This window comes from Opisthocomus hoazin, chromosome 5 (assembly GCF_030867145.1).
Source record: "Opisthocomus hoazin isolate bOpiHoa1 chromosome 5, bOpiHoa1.hap1, whole genome shotgun sequence".
In the NCBI taxonomy this organism is placed as follows: domain Eukaryota; kingdom Metazoa; phylum Chordata; class Aves; order Opisthocomiformes; family Opisthocomidae; genus Opisthocomus; species Opisthocomus hoazin.
The window spans coordinates 20,130,138-20,149,675 of NC_134418.1; the positions used below are offsets into that span (position 1 = coordinate 20,130,138).

The 19,538-nt window shown below is 40.2% G+C and overlaps 1 protein-coding gene across 3 annotated transcripts in view; it reads right to left on the reverse strand.

Moving 5' to 3' along the window:
- Positions 1-19,538, reverse strand: part of KCNIP4 (potassium voltage-gated channel interacting protein 4) — a 475,426-nt gene that overhangs the window by 361,648 nt on the left and 94,240 nt on the right. The window lies entirely within an intron of this gene.

Genomic DNA, 19,538 nt, shown 5'->3' on the forward strand with positions numbered 1-19,538 from the left:
CATAAACAGAGAACAACTCTATTGCATTATTAGATAGTGATGCAACATGTAATGCCTAATAGAGTTAAAAGAAGACAAAGAACCCATTAAGGAAAAGCTTAACAGTAGAAAATCGCTGTCTGATCTAATTTTAATGACAGCATTGACCATAAAACATTTTGGTGAATGCCTTTAAAAAAAATATAATAAACACAAATGCACATCTTCAAGCTCTTCTTTATATTACGCACTGAGCTGAGATAAATACATTATAGACACAATACATCAAAGCGTTATCAAAGTCGCAGTTAGATGACATAGTTTCTGCGTCTGCTGTCTAAACCACAAGCATGCTGTCTTATGCTTCCAGTGAGGCTACAGTTAGCAGAAAGACCCAAAATCCAATCGCTCCCAGAAGCCCCCGGGTTAGCCTAGCAAAGTGTTTAGCCTGAGAAAGAGCTAGGCAAATTTCCGTATTTCATGTTGACACCACTTTCTACAGCCACTCATCTTAAGCAGTAGTGATTTTCTGTATTTTTTCAGAAAAACTTTGCCAAAAAGAGTTTGACAAAAAACCCATAACAAAATCATCAAATTCTGAGGCATTAGAGATCAGTGTGCCTCAATTTTCTGAACTCCTCTGGTCTCCAAGAAGGAAATTCCTTAAATAGCTGGTGGACATAAAGAGATACTGAAACCAGGAGTGTGTATCTCTTCTAAAGAAGAGGCCAATGCATATAGTTCTCAGCTAGAGTCCTTGATGATCTTAATCCTTTGACATTTTTAATTGCTTTATACAAATTTCACTAGCAGTGTTACTTCAAAATAAAGAACTGAAATGCTGGTTCTCTAAAGCCTTACATAAGCATGTATCACCAACACCATGTTTTGTTGGTTTTCTACCCCCATAAGACAAAGCTGCATCAGTTCTGACACCTTTTCATAAACATTTTACATTTCAACACAGCAATAACAGTAATTGCTACATAAGAAAAGTTCATGAAAGGTTTCTGACCAGTTTCACTAAGAGGCTTTTAACAAACAATGCAGTATTCGGATAGAACTGGATCCAAATCTGGCTCCTGATATTCCTCTGCTCAGCACAAAAGGCTGACTACTCTTTGGACTAAAGCTGCTTACCCCAAATCAAAAGAGCAGATCAGTGAAAAGTTGACAGGAAAATTAGAACAGAAAACTAATAAAACAACCATGGTTTTGTTGACAAATATAGTGAAAGAAGATGAAGGACAGTTGGAGAATATCAACTTCTGTATACTGGTAATATACATTTTTAATTTTTTTTTTAATTGACAGGACACACTAAAGTCCTCAAACAGTCTCTTTTCACTGAAGCATATAAATACATTTTATATCTATAATATATGTCCACACCCAATAATTAATACTCTATAGACCTGAACTAAAACCTACTTAAAAAAATCCTATTAACATCAGAGGGATTGGGATCAATTCCTATAAGTTCTGACTTTGGAATCAGGTACTTGGAAATCCAGGTTTAAAAGCCACTATTTAAGCACAGTGAAGAAGGAATAAGACACACAAACAAAACAAAAGGGTTTTTCAGACATTAGGAAAAGTAAATGGAAGGAAAAAGTAAACATTGTTTGTAAACTCATGGCTTTTCAAATTGTTTTACCCAGTCCAGCTGATAGGCTCCCAGAACAACATAAAACACAGATTATCTTGTTTTGAAGTCCTTGGAAGGCACAAAATGACTGGCGAGGAAACATACGTGTTGTTTTTAGAAGACTCTCCACAACAGCGGTCCAGTTTAAAGATGAAATATACAAAGTGTACTATAGAGCTGTTAAGAGAAATTAATTGATGATAATAAAATATTTTCTTCTTCTGAGGATTTCTAAACAAAGCTACAAGAAAAATCTTAAAAATCTTTATCACCCCAGCAAGGAAAACCCCCCCCCAAGCCATCAATTTCTGAAATTCAATTCTGTTCAACCCACAGATGCAATTCCATATGCATTTTCAGAACTTCAGTTAGGGTCTCAGCATGACTGGTCTATGCCCCAGTCACCTGCGTTGGCAACTGAAGTGTGCCCTAACCGTATTCAGAGGGGGGTACACACTGATGTAGCTTTAGTCCCATGCTACAAAAGACAAAACTACGCAAATCTTGTAGTTCGGAGCTGGTCAGTATTAGGAGGTACGTAATCAGTGTTTCTTTTCTTGTTCCTGTGTAGGAATAATATTTCGCTATAAAACACAACAATCAAAAACAAAGCAGAAATCAATTAACACAATTATGAAAATATATTTTTAAACAAGTAACGAAAAAAATTGAATTTTAGATTGCATATGTTGCTGGGAAGATCTAGTCTCATCTTCCTTCAAAAAAAATCTTAGCCCCAAATGCACAGACTGTCTCAGAACAGAACTCTGTGATAGCCTAGCATAAAATGCTAAATATGCTGAATTAGCTAGCATTATAGTTTCTTTTTGAGAGAGAAAGAGTTACTAAATACAGATTATATTCAATAACAAAATAAAGCAAAGCTGACTCTTAAAATACTCAAGAAGAAATTAAATTTGGCTATCGTCATATTAAGTAACAAAGGCAAAGACTGAACTTGCAAAAAGCGCAGTATAGTGGTTTAAGGAGAAAAAAAGCCATCACAAATATTTGATGAGAAGAAGCAGCCCCTGCAATAAGGATGACAGTGCACACCAGATATAAATTTGCTAGTCTGGTAAAAAAAAAAAAGCAGCAGTGCAAGTTAAAGTGACATATACAGAGCACAAGTTGATTTGTAACCTTCTTTCATTTGCGCAAGTTACTTAAACGTTCTTCCAACTTGAAAGAGCAAAATCTCCTTCTGAACTAGCCTGTGCTGTTGACAAAGAGCCAATTGAAATCTCGTAACAATCACAAATCATCTCAATTAGATGCTTCAACCTCATCAGGAAGAGCAACTGCAGGAAGTCAACCAGGAGCACTGAAAACTTGTGTACAGAGTTTCCTGGCTGTTGACTCCAGAGGCTTGCGAGGGCCTTTGTTCTTAATGCAAATGCTGAATTCCACAGCTGAACATTTTCATCAGAGGATTTCTAACCTCCTTATTTCAAAGAACAGAGATAAAATTTATAACCTCAGCACATGGCAAGAAATAACAGATGGGTAGAAACAAACAGATGAGTGAGCACAAGGTAACAGTGAGATGTTTACAATCATAATAAACAGCTGCCACAAGTAGATGACCATCATTAGATCTTCTTTCGGTTGCACCTTATCTGTTATAAGAGTCCTCCTAAATCACAATCCCTAATGTATTTATTTTGATAGAACTTCTCTGGACTTCTCAACTCCACAGTATTGTGTACCAAGGTGTCCAAAGTTGGTCACCATTATTCTAAAGTGGATGCAGCAGGATTAGAGTCCATCATAGAAGTCACTGGAAACTGCAGAACTAATTCCAAATTATTTACCATGTCTATGAAAATATCAGCCACCACTTCTAACCACAAACAGTGAAGAGCAACAAATCCTGCGCCTCGTGCCCGAATTTAGTCTTGGCTATTAACACAAACCAGAGATGGTTATAAACTAGAATGTGATCTGGGGAAGCAAAGATGCAGATGTATGTTCCCTTCCTAACTGATTAGTAGTAACATTCTAGCAAAATTTTACTTAAAATGGTTATTGCTCATTCCTTTCTGCCCTGAATGTTACAGTGACAACAAGGAGCACAAAACTATTTCTGCTTCAGCCGCTCCATATTAAAATGGATGTACGTGTAGGATGTGGACATGATCTTGTTCCGTCTTGTGTGGGAACAGCAACTTCCACAGAGCCCAAGACAGAGAGTGAGGGGACTGCCAAGGCCCCTGGTTATGAAGATAGACTTGTTTTTGTTTTTTTTTTTAAACCCTGCATAGCAAAATTCAAAAGTTTTTAGTAGCCTAGCCATTACTTATCTAAACTGCACACAATGTTTCTTAATGTGGAACACAAAATAATACGAAATCTTTATCCTGGCCTATGCCACTGAAAATTAATATGGTCTTCCTGCTTTTGTCTCTAGTTTTTAACTTCTCCTGAATGCTTGCTAAGAATAATATCCTCAAAATCAAACAGCTCTATTGCTGTGCTTAAAATAGAACTACAGAGAAATGACTGCTGCCTTATGCTGTTCGCGTAATATCAACAAATTATACATGTGCTCCATTCTAATAGGCAATACCTGCATAAAATAAATTACTTTCATTGCTGTTATAGTTCCAGACTCAACAGGTTCAAACTTAATTTTTTATTACATATATGGAGCTTAATAAAACATAGCGGCTTAGCCCACTAGAACATAAAATCTTAGACCAGTGTAAAAAAGCCACTTAAAATATTTGGCTCTTATTTCTAACATCCCTGTAACTAGCTGTTCTGTCAGAATGCCTTTTTTACCTACTCAGTGTCCTTGAAGCTTACCCCAAGGATTCATTTTCACACAACACTCGAAGACGATACTGCAGGCAGTCAACTAGGAGCTATGCTTGCCTCAACCTCCCACACGGTCCACACTTGCCTAATTAAATATTCATCACTCCAGAATGTTGCAGTGTCAAACATGAGCAACTTCCCAGGCTGACCTTCCACAGCCAGCTTGCAGTTTGTGCTGGAGAATAAACAAGACTGTGACTTATGTGCTGAAACATAAAATGACATAATGCAGTTCTCATGTTGCACATTAAGTTCTGTGCATGCACTGTAAAATTCTCACTGCAAAAGGAAGAGTACTATCTTTTAATGTTCAATATAAATTGAGTATCTGTATGCAAAGCTACCTATAAAACCTGCATGGGCAGTGTTATCAATAATGTTTCTGCAGAACACCAGAATAATTTCTTCCTTGTTATACAGATCCTGTTTTGTATGCACAGTCATATGTTCCAACTTAAAAAGGCAAAGCAATGTGGAGTATTCTCAAATAAATGAAAAGAGATTGAGGCATCCTACTATCAAAAAGTATGTGAGGGTTGGTTTTTTTTGTGGCTTTGGACTCCCGTCTTAGTTTCAAATACCCCATTTATAAGAAATTTGCACTTTGCCTCCAAGATGAAAGAATTTATTAATTCTAAATCTCTCTCCTCTGTGGAAAAAGTATGTGGAGTTATTATAACTCATTTTAGTTGTACTAAATTCTGTACTTATTTACATCTGTATTTAATGGAAGAGAAAGCTGAACTGAAAAAGTCAGAAGGAATCAACTTCCCTGCTACAGAAATCATAGCCTTAATAGTCTACAGGTTCCATAGATCTTTTGAGATTTGATCTAACTGAAGCGTATCCATACCGTTTCCATACACTATAAGAATACTGAAAAGCTTGCATTTTGAGCACAACAGCTACATTAACCTGTTAAAGAAGAAAAAAGTATCAGAAATTGGGTGCAAACATCTTTTATTTATGCATACTAGGTATGCAGCATTCTTACGACAATGGAACAGTCACTGCACCAAATCAGCTAAGAGAATTCTGTAAGCATAATAAATGCATATGTACAGCTTGGGCCAGTAAGTAAGAATATTCGAGAAGTATGCTTTCACTACATATATATATATGTAGCAACATGTATGTATCTAAATATCATACATATGGTTTTAAAAAAGTTTTATTTCATAGCTTCAACAATTTATTCAGTCATCTATGAGGACCTTTTTGCCCCTAGGATTTCCCATAAATAGTCAAAACTTAAATTTCATCTTCTCAGTCAAGGGCTTCCCTACAGTTTTCAGGGATTTGCTTTCCCCTGGCATTTTTTGCTAGGCCAAAATAATTGTGGATGTTGTAGAGGTTGCAGATGTGGCTTGATGCCCTGATTACACTAAAAATTCAGATTTAAAGATGCAAAGCCTTAAATATTCACATCCTTAATCTGGCATGAATTGTAATGCATTTGGGTGAATATGCTGCAGCTACAACATCAGGGAGGAGAAAGATGCGAGACTGAAGAACTGTTTGGGCTATAGCATCTAAGCTTGCATCTCGGTTGAAGTAATTTTGAAACAGCTGTCTTGATCCAAAATTTGATTCCGCTAATTATTTCATATGAAGTACCAGTGCTGAGAGCAAGTTAAATTACCGTGCTGCTAGGCCTGTGGTGTCTGTCTTTTCCCTCCTAGCAGGATCCTGCAGATACCGAGAAGAAAAACAGTCTGTCAGCATTCTTGTGAGATCCTTCAGTAGAGTCCCTTGGGGAACACGAGCAGTTACTTGGCTACTCCAGATTTTCCAGAACTGTTGTGATTGTAATACTGGCCCATAGATCTTCCTCCCACATAATACAGGTGATTAGCTCTCCCAAAGTATGCAAAATTTAAATCTGACAAGTAGGAAAATAATTTTAAATACTTCGAATTGTTCTGATCGTATCTGTGGTCTGCTAAGCCTGAGCTGAACCTTGCTCACAGGTAATAAGAAAGGCTTATATATGCTCAAAGCTCTAGCATTCTAAAGTAACTAGCAATTTTTCTACTCTGCCCACTTATTTTCATTACAGGCAAACTAAAAACACATTCCAAAAATTATTTTATGATCATCTCTGTTCAACTGGAAATTCATCTAGGTTTCATGCTACAGATCAAGCCTGAAGAAGCTACCCACTGCGCGCTTCAGATCGGAAACAGTGATCAAGGATACAAATCAGAGAGTAGCGTACCCATTTAGCATTGCTGGTGCTGTAAAGGAGACATCCAAGTCTGCATTACAGTCTGGAAGTCACATAATACATACAGCTAGTAGATTTTGATAGCCTTATACAGTATCTGTGCAGTATTATCATTTGCCTTTCTACCTCCTACCATGCATTCTTTTGCGACCGTATATACCACCACTTCTCCAAGAAGTACGGCCACAACTGCTTGCAGCTTCAGGCAAGCCTCCTTCGTCTGTCCTTCTAATGCTGCTTTAAATCAGTTCCCAAGGACCAGAGACAGAAGGAGGCAGAATCAAAGTAAATCTTGGAAGTTAAAACAGGGTAACGGAGCAACCAGGGAATTCAATCCCTTGTGTGACCCACAGGCGTTAGTGAAAGACAGAATTTTTGGTTCCCAGCTGAGAGCACTCAGTGGTAGGGCAAGTGCTTGGGACCAGCTATTACAAAGTTACAAGTCGGTGATAATGCTAATAACCTGTATATGGTCTACACGAGCAAAGGAAAGGTGATTTGTTGGCTGTAAATAAATTTCCAGCTCTGAAGCCTAGAACATGAAGTTAACTACAAGGCTGGTAATGAGCATTTCTCCCATCCCTATAGATCAGTACAAAGAACAATAATTTTTATATGATACACTCACATGTATGTATTATATAATCAGCGCTGATGCTCAGGAATGTAACGATACAGGGTAATGCCACTACTTGTTTCTCTCATTGTGAGAAGAAGAAATACTACTAGAAGAAAACAACTCCTAAATACTAGAAGAATGATAGTAAACTTTTAAGGTCTTATACAGTATGGGGTGAATATGAATATTACTTCTATTTAAGCCCTGCAGAAATTTCTTAGTTCACACCAGGTGCTCTGTGTGCCTGGATGTAGAACTTCAGTCACCAAGTAGAAATCATGTTTTATATTACATAAATTATGATTTTAACCTTTTTCCCATCAGAATAGGACAGCTATCTCTACTGCAGAAACTGTATTAAAAATGGAAGAGATAAGCTCTTCAATCAAAAAAAAATTCTATTAGAGTTATCTTATGTCCAAGGAACTAAATTGAAAAAAAAAATCCCTCTACAATTTCCAATATACAGGTAACTTGTCAGCTATAAGCATCTTAATTGCAAAGATGCCCTTACAGTTTTGGTCAATAAAGAATTTATGGCGTGTCGGACAGTTTTCATTCTTGTTTCTTGATTAAACTAGGTAATTCCACTCCCTTAGCTTCAAGTTGCTTTTGATTCAGTAATCACATTTTATCCTACACTATTTTATATTATCATTAGCCCAACTCCCTCATACGATGTCTTCAGAGACAATTCAGAGATAATTCAGGTTGGTCACATTTTAATAGGTTACCTCTTTTGTTTTCCACTCAATGAAAGAGTAAAAAATAGAAGACAGATAAACGGGCAACAGATGTTTTAACCAGTTGATTTTTCTCTGAAGGTAAAACATTTTTCTGAAAACACCCATAATATTTCCTCACCTTTTTAATATTAATATTTCTAAATAATACATTGCTTTGGCTTCCCTAGGAACATTCCATCTTTCGAGACACAAACCAAAGGCGGAAAAAACCCCACAAGAGTGGTTTGTGTTGTACTCGGTCTTGAAAATGATTTCTAAAAGTAGAATAGTACCAATAGGAGGACACCTTATTTCAAAGCATCCTACAGTATCATAATCTTCCCTGAGACTATCTAGGGAAGGATTATACCCAAGCGAAATTACTCCAGAAGGTCTCTAGTCATGAATCTCTTGGACTATGAGATCTCATATCAACATGAACTGTTAATATTATTTCAATTGGAATAACAACTTTTGTGTATTCATGCAGTTTTTCTACATCACTCCTTAGCTGTTTAAGGTAAATTATTGGGCTGGGCCCTTTCTCTGCTTCATCCTGAACCTCCGTTGCAGGTTTCTCTTCCAGAGCATGGACTTTCGGAACCTTTTCCACTCCTTGCAACACAGAGCTAGTTTACTTCTGTTGACATGTCCAGGCTTCATTTACTTCTCCAAAGAGGAGTTAAAAAGGAAAGCATCTTTATCTGGTCCTTTACCAGATAATCTATTGCATAGTTATTACTATCTGATATTTAAACTACCGAAAAAGAAAGTCTGGTTTGCCAAGAGCAATTGCTTTTGCTTTTCCAGCAGTACTTTAGTTAAAAACAAGGTCATAAAATTTTAATGATTCTCTTTTGTCACCTTAAACCAAGTGCAAAAATTCCTCCTATCACTTCCCTTGGGTTTGAAGGGTATCAGCAATGTTACCCATTTTAAATGACACAAAGCTCTTGGTGGTGAAAATTCAGATATTTTACTTTTAAAAGAGATGATAAAAGTTATAACAGAAATGCTGCAGAAAACAAAAGTATTAGCAATCAAATAATTAAGGCCAAGACATTTTACCAACAAAGAAGTTCAGGACCCTTTGGAAAGCAACACTGAACCCTCAGTGTTTTCCTAGAGATTTTATTCTGTTCTATATGTGAAAAACTTGCTCTAATCGGCATTTAAGGCTGAGGAGGAAGGTCAACGCCTATCCACAATTATTTGTTCTTGTAAACATGTGTAGAATCTGGGAATTACACTTCTATGAACCCCAGGACTGCATGAAAAATCCACATTGCATAAAATGTGATTTTTAAAATGGCTGGGACTATATTTCTGAAGCTGTTAAAAAAACACCTTGAAATAATTTACCTAGAAATTTATGTACACTATCTCAACTATCAGAAAGTGCCCATCAGGATAATGCTTTAAAAATTCAATAAAACTACAGATGACATCCTTTGCATAAAAATAGGTAACTTTATTCTGAATCTCAGAGACAAAATTAAAGTTGCCAAAAGTTGCTCTACAAAATTTTTGCTTTCCAAAAATTCCTTGGCTCAGATTCCTTGGCAAGACAATTTTTTATTGTCACTCTTACAATATGAAAGGCCCATCAAATCTGAAAACTAAAATGCAGATTTCTCTCATTTGTGCACTGAACAGCCAGATTTTCCTTCCATTCTGGAGTTTAAATATCTTCCCATCTTTTATAATTATAATAACCTTAAAAACATGCAATATGAGTACTGCTTTTACTGGTTCTTTGAGAACTGGCTTTCTCTATCACTTTGAAGAAGCGATCACAAATTACCTCCTGCCCCGTTTTTTCTTTTCATAACTTAGTAGGCAAGTTTAATGGTGGAATGATATGCAAAAGGTAATAATAAAAAATGTTTATGTGTAGAGCTGCATATAGAAGTGAGATACGGAATAAAAAACACTTGACAAGTTTTTGGAAGGTTTCATGATTGGGGGGGGGGGGGGGGTCCCTTTGCCTGGAGGGGTAAATGCAGTAATATTAGACTGGAAGTGACATCCTACTAACCAGGAAACATGATGTGATACGTTTCTAAATTTGAGGGCAAAGTGCCAGAGCTTCAGGATTACACTAAGAACAGAAGTGCCAACTGGAAAAGCATGGCTGGAACAAGCACTTAACAAAGCTTCAGAAATGTTTTCCCTGGTAAAGGTTCTCATTATCATCACAATGCAATTCCACTACTGGTTGCAAATTATTAGTCTTTATTATGTTATTTGCCATTAAATACAGCATCAGCTCAAGCTGAGCTTCCGGAGGTATGAAGCCCTGCTTGTTTGCCGTGGGTCTTGACTCACGGCCACAAACCATTGCTTGCGTGGCCACTGGCTCCAAGGCACAGAACAGAAATGCTTGTCAATGTCTCATGCAGAAGCTTGTGGGGAAACAAAACAAAACAACCCATCCCAAAAAAACAAACAAACAAACAAACAAAACAAACAAAAAAAAAAGTCTTCTCATGCTGCAGCTACAGAGAAGGGCCTAATCTTTAAGCATATTACATGAAAAACAGTTGTCATTATTGAGATTATTTCCTCCAAAATTCTAACAGTGATTAGAACTTCAGTCCCATAACATTTTGAAAACACAAGCAGAGACTGAATCATTAATTTGTGGAGATAGAAATCCTATCATCTGAGTCCAGAAAAGTGAAAATAGGAACACAGAACTGGAAAGGACTTTCTGGTGTGTCCACTCGTGATTCTGCTGAAGATGACTTGGATCTCTTCACCCAAACTATTTGGTATAACTTGTGCCAGACCAATTTGCTATTACTGCCATACAGCGGAGTCTTGCTCCTTGCTGCTTAATTTAGGCAGAGCACTCCCTACCACTCTCCCATCCTTCTCATCACTACCTCCGAGTCCAGCCCCAGACTTGTAGAGGGAATGGGAGACAGGAGGAGACCGTTCTGTTCTGCACTTCTCCCCTTTCAGGTTTTGACTGAAAGCCTGGGGGCAGAACTGAATCACAAAATCACAGAATGGTAGGGATTGGAAGGGACCTCTGTGGGTCATCTAGTCCAACCCTCCTGCCGAAGCAGGGTCACCTACAGCAGGCTGCACAGGACCTTGTCCAGGCGGGTCTTGAATATCTCCAGAGAAGACTCCACAACTTCCCTGGGCAGCCTGTTCCGGTGCTCCGTCACCCTCAGAGGGAAGAAGTTCTTCCTCATGTTCAGACGGAACTTCCTGTGCCTCAGTTTGTGCCCATTGCCCCTTGTCCTGTCACTGGGCACCACTGAAAAGAGCTTGGCCCCATCCTCCTGATACCCACCCTTCAGATATTTGTAAGCATTTATAAGGTCCCCTTGCAGCCTTCTCTTCTTCAGGCTGAACAAGCCCAGCTCCCTCAACCTCTCCTCATAGGAGAGATGCTCCAGTCCCCTCACCATCCTTGTAGCCCTCCACTGGACTCTCTCCAGTAGCTCTTCATCTTTCTTGAACTGGGGAGCCCAGAACTGGACACAGTACTCCAGATGAGGCCTCACCAGGGCAATGTAGAGGGGAAGGAAAACCTCCCTCGTCCTGCTGGCCACACTCTTCTTGATGCACCCCAGGATCCCATTGGCTTTCTTGGCAGCCAGGGCACACTGCTGGCTCATGGTTAACCTGTCGTCCACCAGGACACCCAGGTCCCTCTCCACAGAGCTGCTCTCCAGCAGGTCCACCCCAAGCCTGTACTGGTGCATGAGGTTGTTCCTCCCCAGGTGCAGGACCCTGCATTTGCCCTTGTTGAACCTCATCAGGTTCCTCTCTGCCCAGCTTTCCAGCCTATCCAGGTCACACTGAATGGCAGCACAGCCTTCTGGTGTATCTACCACACCTCCCAGTTTGGTGTCGTCAGCAAACTTGCTGAGGGTACACTCTAACTCTTCATCCAGGTCGTTGATGAAGAAGTTATTTACAAGACTGGGCCCAGTACTGACCCCTGAGGGACACCACTTGTTACCAGCCTCCAACTAGACTCAGCGCCACTGATGACAACCCTCTGAGTCCTGCCATTCAACCAGTTCTCAATCCACTTCACCGACCACTCATCCAGCCCACACTTCCTCAGCTTCCCTAGGAGGATATCATGGGAGACTGTGTCGAAAGCCTTGCTGAAGTCAAGGTAGACAACATCCACGGCTCTCCCTTCATCTACCCAGCCAGTCATGTCATCGTAGAAAGCTATCAGATTGGTCAGGCATGATTTCCCCTTGGTGAATCCATGCTGACTACTCCTGATAACCTTCTTTTCTTCCACTTGCTTGATGATGGCCTCCAGGATAAGCTGCTCCATCACCTTTCCCGGGATGGAGGTGAGGCTGAGCGGCCTGTAGTTCCCTGGGTCCTCCTTCTTGCCCTTTTTGAAGATTGGAGTGACATTGGCCTTTCTCCAGTCCTTGGGCACCTCTCCTGTCCTCCAGGACCTCTCAAAGATGATGGAGAGTGGCTCAGCAATGACATCCGCCAGCTCCCTCAGCACTCGTGGGTGCATTCCATCGGGGCCCATGGATTTGTGGAGGTCCAGATCGCTTAAGCAATCCCTCACACAGTCCTCCTCGACCAAGGGAAAGTCGTCCTCTTTGTAGGCTTCTTCTCTTACCTCCGGGGCCTGGGATTCCTGAGGGCCAGTCTTAGCACTGAAGACTGAAGAAAAAAAGGCATTCAGTAGCTCTGCCTTCTCCGCATCCTCCGTCACCAGGATACCCGCCTCATTCAGCAGCGGCCCCACATTGTCCCTAGCCTTCCTTTTGCTGCTGATGTAGTTGAAGAAGCCCTTCTTGTTGTTTTTGACATCCCTTGCCAGCTTCAGTTCCAGGTGAGCCTTGGCCTTCCTTGTCGCATCCCTGCATGTTCTCACCATGTTTCTGTACTCTTCCCAAGTGGCCTGCCCCTCTTTCCACATTCCGTGGACCTTTCTCTTCTGCCTGATCTCCGCTAGAAGCTCCTTGTTTAACCATGCAGGTCTCCTGCCTCCTTTGCTCGATTTCTTTCTCAGGGGGATGCATTGCTCCTGTGCATGGAAGAAGTGTTGTTTAAAGAGCGACCAGCACTCATAGACCCCCCTGCCTTCGAGAGCCCTGGTCCATGGGATTCCTCCCAGTAGCTCCTTGAAGAGGGCAAAGTCAGCCCTCCTGAGGTCCAGGGTTTTGATCCTGCTTATCGCCCTGCTTCCTCCACGCAGGATCCTGACCTCAACCATTTCATGGTCACTGCAGCCGAGTCTACCTCCAACCTTCACATCCTCCACCAGTCCCTCCTTGTTTGTTAACACAAGGTCCAGCAGCGCGCCTTTCCTTGTTGGTTCCTCCACCACTTGCATCAGAAAGTTATCATCGATGCTCTGTAGGAACCTCCTGGATTGCGCCTGCCTAGCTGTATGGTCTTCCCAGCTGATGTCAGGGTGGTTGAAGTCCCCCATGAGAACCAGGGCCTGTGACTGGGAGGCTGCTTGCAGCTGCCTGTAGAAGGCCTCATCAACCTCCTCCTCCTGGTCAGGTGGCCTGTAGTATACACCCACCGTAATGTCACCCTTATGAGCCTGTCCCTTAATTCTAACCCACAAGCTTTCAACTCGTTCCTCATTTGCCCCCGGGCCAAGCTCAATGCATTCCAGTTGCTCCCTCACATATAGAGCAACTCCCCCTCCTCTCCTTGTTGGTCTGTCTTTCCTAAAGAGTCTGTAGCCATCTATGACAGCATGCCAGTCATGCGAGTTGTCCCACCATGTTTCTGTGATGGCGACCAAGTCGTAGCTGTCCTGCTGTATAATGGCTTCCAGCTCCTCCTGTTTATTGCCCATGCTACGTGCATTGGTGTAAACACACTTGAGCTGGGCTGTCAATCTCACCCCTGGCCTTGGCACTCCAAGCCTAGGCTCATCCCTAGTGAGCTGGGCAATATCCCCTTCCCCCTTCGAACCTAGTTTAAAGCCCTCTCAATGAGCCGCACCAGCTCGTGGCCAAGAATTCTTTTTCCCCTTTGTGATAGCTGAGTTCCACTTGTCACCAGCAGGCCCGGTGCTGTGTACACCTCCCCATGATCAAAGAAGCCAAAATTTGACCGATGGCACCAGTCCCTGAGCCACCTGTTAACCAGGTGAGTTTTCCTGCCCCTTTCAGTGCTGTTCCCTGCCACTGATGGGATGGAGGAAAACACCACCTGCACCCCTGATCCCTCAACCAATCGCCCCAGTGCCCTGAAGTCCCTTTTGATGGCCTTGGGACTTCTTTCTGCTATCTCATCCCCGCCAACCTGCATTACCAAGAGGGGGTAGTAATCAGAAGGCCGCACCAGACCAGGGAGTTTCTTCGCAACATCCCTAACCCGGGCCCCAGGGAGGCAGCAGACTTCCCTGTGGGATGGGTCCGGTCGGCAGATCGGGCCCTCTGTTCCCCTCAGAAGGGAATCACCTATGACAATGACCCTCCTTTTTTTCTTAGTTGAGACAGTCGTAATTCTTGGGGCTGTCTGACTCGTTCTAGGCAACCCCCCGGATGGAGCTTCACCTTCACCCATATCCTCTGTGGCCGGTCCCTCACATTCCAGAGCCCCATACCTGTTGCTTAAGGGCAACCGGGCAGGTGAGGGAGGTCGGGGGGAGATTCGCTTGCCACCCCGAGCAGGGACCTGTTTCCATTCCCCCCCATCTCTTCGGCCCCCTCTTTCTGCTCGGTGGCAAGACGGTTGGAGGTTCTCTGCTTTCTGTGGAGCCGCCTCCTGCTGCCTCTGCCTCAGGGAGGGCAGGGTGCGGCTCCACCAGTCGATCTCCCTCTCACACTCCCGGATGCATCTAGATCTGCGGCAGAGTCCTGTATCCATGACAGGGACCTGTATTTTGCTATACGAGATAATTGCATCAGCTTTTCTCCCTCCTCCCACCCTTTTCTTTTTAAGAGTGTTTCCATGAAGAAAAATTGCACATTAAGAGCATGGAAGGCTCTAAAAGAGAGCAGGTAGTGTTTCCTATCACATGACAGTGCGGTCACAAGCTACTGGAACAGAGTATTGTAACTGACAATATATTATGAGTGACCCCAGAATTTCTTTCCAAGTGTGTTATGCAAGAGATTATGCCAGCTTCAAAAGAACAAAACTGAAGTTCAGAGCAAACATCACTTACTGAAACTGCATAGAATTGATATGCAAAAACTACTGTAATTTTTTAATTTTACCTTTCCAGACACCAAGGGGGGGGGGGGGATGACACACAGATGACACCAACCTACCAAAAAAAAAAAACCTCAGCAGTGCTTAAAAGACTGAGACCAACACAGAAATTCCAAGCCTTGGGAGACAGCCACAGAGATACAGAAGTGTTCACCTATGCTAGTTGTAGCATTTAAAAATTGGGTGCAAAAGAGAGTAAGAAGTCCATCAAACAAGAGAAGGTGGAGAGGATTGCTTTGAAAGGAATGGCTTCATCTTATGCATTATTGTGCTCCATCTTATGCAGTCTAGCCTGCAGAGAAGGAAAGACACTTATGCTGTTCAAAGCATTCCTACTTCAGTTTCATTTATGTAAACTGCAATAAATACCATTTTACTGAAGCATATAGTAGCCTAGCAAATCTTATATGTATTTCTGAAACTGAGGAGAACTTGAAAACTAAGCAAGAACACCCTTGTAAAAACTTTGTGCAATTACATTCCAGCCTGTGATGAACACAAGGGAGAAAACCAAGGAGTAGGTAGAAGATGACAACTGAAGACATATTGGGCACAGACTCCTAAGTCAATCTCTGAACACAAAGTTACAAGAAACAGCTGATGTAAAGAGAAGACAAAAGATAAATATTCATGCAACAACTAGTTTAACATTGCAGCTCCAAGATGTTTTTCCCCCTCAACATTTTAAGTTAGAATCCCATTTCAGATTTCTTTTAAATGAATCTGTCATAGTTCACAATTTATATTAGCTCAATTAGATCATCCTGTTCCCTCAGGATCCTATTCCTACTGAGAACAACAGATGCTTTCAATATTCAGCGTTGTTCTTTTATGTTTGTGTCTCTCATCGTGCAAATATTCTCATATTTTAGGGGAAGTATATAAAGCCAAAAAATGAAATTGTCTCGAGAGACATTCCAAGTATTAAACTATGCAGTTAATGCCAAATTAGAGTGAAAAATTTAATAGCTGAAGGGAAAATTCCCATTTGGTAAAGCCTCAGGGACTTGCTACCTGTCCTTGACTTCAGTTTCACAGAGCTGCTAGCTGAAAAACTGTCATACTGATAACCTATCAAAGTATTCTTTTTTTAGTCACCACAAGTAAAAAATCAGTATCAACAGATTCTTAAGAAACATTTGACAAAGGACCATATTCTGATATAACAACCCCCTCTACAATTTCCATTGTTACTCATCATTCCACCCTAGTCTGATATTCCTTTCTACCTCTATAGTATAACACAAAAGAAACTTTCTGTAAGAGACTTCTGGCAATCTAATTCCTCCTGTCTATTCACCCATATTTCCACGTGTCACCAATTTAATCTGGTACTCCAGCCTTTCTTCAGCATTGCAGACTTTCCTCAGCTTCTCTGACTTCTCTCCAGCGTACTGAACCTCATTGACTTTCAGTTCTCACCATCTAACCATTTTGCTGCCTCTCCTCAGGCAATATTCAAAGCCCTTCTAGAACATTTTATTCACAGATCACAAGTATCCTGATGCAGTCCATTACTCTTTGATACATGCATAGGTTTTTTGGTAGTGACCAAAAATATGTTGGTAATTTGATAATCTGTCTTGATCAATTTGTATAAAACACTAAAGAATACACACAATTTATGGAGTAGCTAGAACAATGTCCTATACTTCAGAACATGGGCACAATTAACAGATTACTCTCCTTGTATATTCCTATATCTATATCATCTGTCTAGATCCCTTAAGCATATGGATGGAGGAAACAGAAGGGTATATGTTAGGCTTCATTGGGACAGAGAGTGATCAAAGAACATGTTCATGGAAAACCGAGTTTGTGATTAGAGACTAAAGACAAGGCTGGAAAGGGAAGCTCACAGGCAAATGGAGTTTCAGTTCCTGCATAGCCATATAGAAATTCATTAGTACAAGGAGAAACTAAGTAACTTAAAATGAGAAATAACCTTCCACAAACCTCAATGTGCATCAGATCATAAAGATCAGTTCTTGATCAGCATGGGTACCTAGGCATGATCAGTGCTCTTTGCAAACTTCTGCCCCTCTTGGGCAGAAATATAAAATTCAGAGGTAATTTTTACCTCCATCCTTCCTTTGACATTTACAACACTTTAGGAATGTCTTTGCTATTCAAGGATATTTTTGGCTATTAACGAATATTTATGTGTACTACTTCAGAGAAAACCACTGGATTGAGAAGTCAAGCAGAAACAGTGTGAAGATTTGCATTTGCAATTATTTATAGGTTAACTCCTAGCAAGACAAAAAGCAACACCTGAAATGTATTAAAAACTTGGGTTAAAAATGATATCAGTTATCTGTTCAGTGTTTTGAAGTTCAATACCAAAGTACACCTAGAAAAGTCATGAAAAGCTTAAGATATTACTACAATTTAAGTGGGAGGAAATTAATTTACAAATCAATTAAACTGAAGGCAACTAAAAAGAGTTAAGAGTTAAAAATTAAAAAGCATACACCTCTAGAGTAAAACTGCCCTTTAAAATGCTAAATTCAATAAACGGTTCATACCCTGGAAGTCAGAGCAGCATCTGAAGTTCTGATTTAGAGGGGACTGCACAGTTGCATGCAGACTCCCAGGCCTTGGAAACCAGATGGATATGGATCACCTGATAACAGTGTCCAAAAATTCTACTTCATTCACTCCAGTTCTTGTTACAAAAGTTCATTGATATCTCCATACCTTTAATAGACTGGCATTGGAGCTCTGAGGTGTTTGCCACACCTGTTGGTCCCAGGCAAGTGAACGTTAAGTACTAAAGGGACAAGATGTGCTTTCAAAAAAGACTAGGGAAATTACTCTTGTTTAAAAGCCAGAGCCCAATCTTGACATTGTTAGCAGTATTATATGGCACTTACTTTTTTTTTTTTTTTAAAAAAAACCAAACAAACAAAAAAAAAACCAACACACAAAAAACAGAGCTACTTTCTGTGCAAGACCGCACTTGTTAGAAGTTTGGGCAGAAAAATCAGGCTCCTAAAAACACCATCTGTGCATGTATGCACATACCTCTCCTCTGAAAACAATCGGAAATTTCAAATGTTCAGCTTTTTTTTGGAAAGGGAGGGGCAATCAAGCAAATGCTTCTGTGCATGTGTAGATATTTATATGAAGGTTTAAACATTGAATACACAGCACTCATTTTGAAAGCTTTGATGAAGAGTATCCTAGAGAGTAACAAGATAAATATATGAATTACTAAAATGGGAGTCACATTTGTCTAACTATTCCTGGTGAAGCTTAGAAGCCAAATGGGAATGAAAAGAGCATATTTGGCTTACTAAATTGACTTGGAAGATGGCAATATTTGTATCACAAAACTCAGCAGCTTTCTGAACAGTTGGTGCACTGACATTTTAATGCCAATGCTAAGAACTGTTTCCAGCAATGACGTTTCTAGGGAAATTGTTACAGCTTCACACATTCAGAGGCAGGTACAATCCGTTGTTCCTCAAATACATAATTACCTCATTAAAACTAATTAAAATTGAAAAAATGATATATTATAAAAGTTTTTGTCAAAAACCTTTAGTGAATGACTATTCATAACAGTCTTTACAACAACTCATAAGGCAACACTATTTTCAAATCAACCTAGACTTTGACGTCATCTAATTAAAACAGCATTAAATATCACAAGTCTTCTTAATAATGATATACTTTATTTAGCAACAATATCAAAATTACATTGCCCCCAATGAAAGAAGGTCAGTTCTCATGATTTTTATTTAGATAATACCTGCTGTGCTAAGATTTGAATTTAAGAAATTGCTGAAATGTCCTTAGCTTTTATAAAATATATTGTGCTTTTATTTTCATAAACAGCATTTTTTGAATTTTGCAGTCATTAATCTCTAAGTGTTCTAGGTACTTTCATGCAATGGGAAGGCTTTGATTTCTCTCATCTAGCAATATAATTTTCTTTGAGGCAATCGGAAATCCGCTAAGTACTTTGCAAGTATAATGGTTCCTAATAAACCTCACATAAATGATAAAACATACAGAACTCAGGCACAGAAGACAAAGATGCATGAGGAAACCAATATATCCAATACATTTGTTTTATTGTATTTTTATTCAAGTTGTATCTGAATCAATTTTCCAATACAGTGAAAATGATGTGGAAAGTCCCACTAGTGCCAACTATGATGAGGATTTACCCGTTTATTACTGGGAGTGATTAAACAGTACACTACAGGTTACAGATGGCAAGGAGCTGAACAACTTCTGTCAGCTTTGAGCAAGCATCTATCACTTATGAATTACAGATTCTGGAGGTATTGTAGTGCACTATTTATTTTTCAAACATAAAAC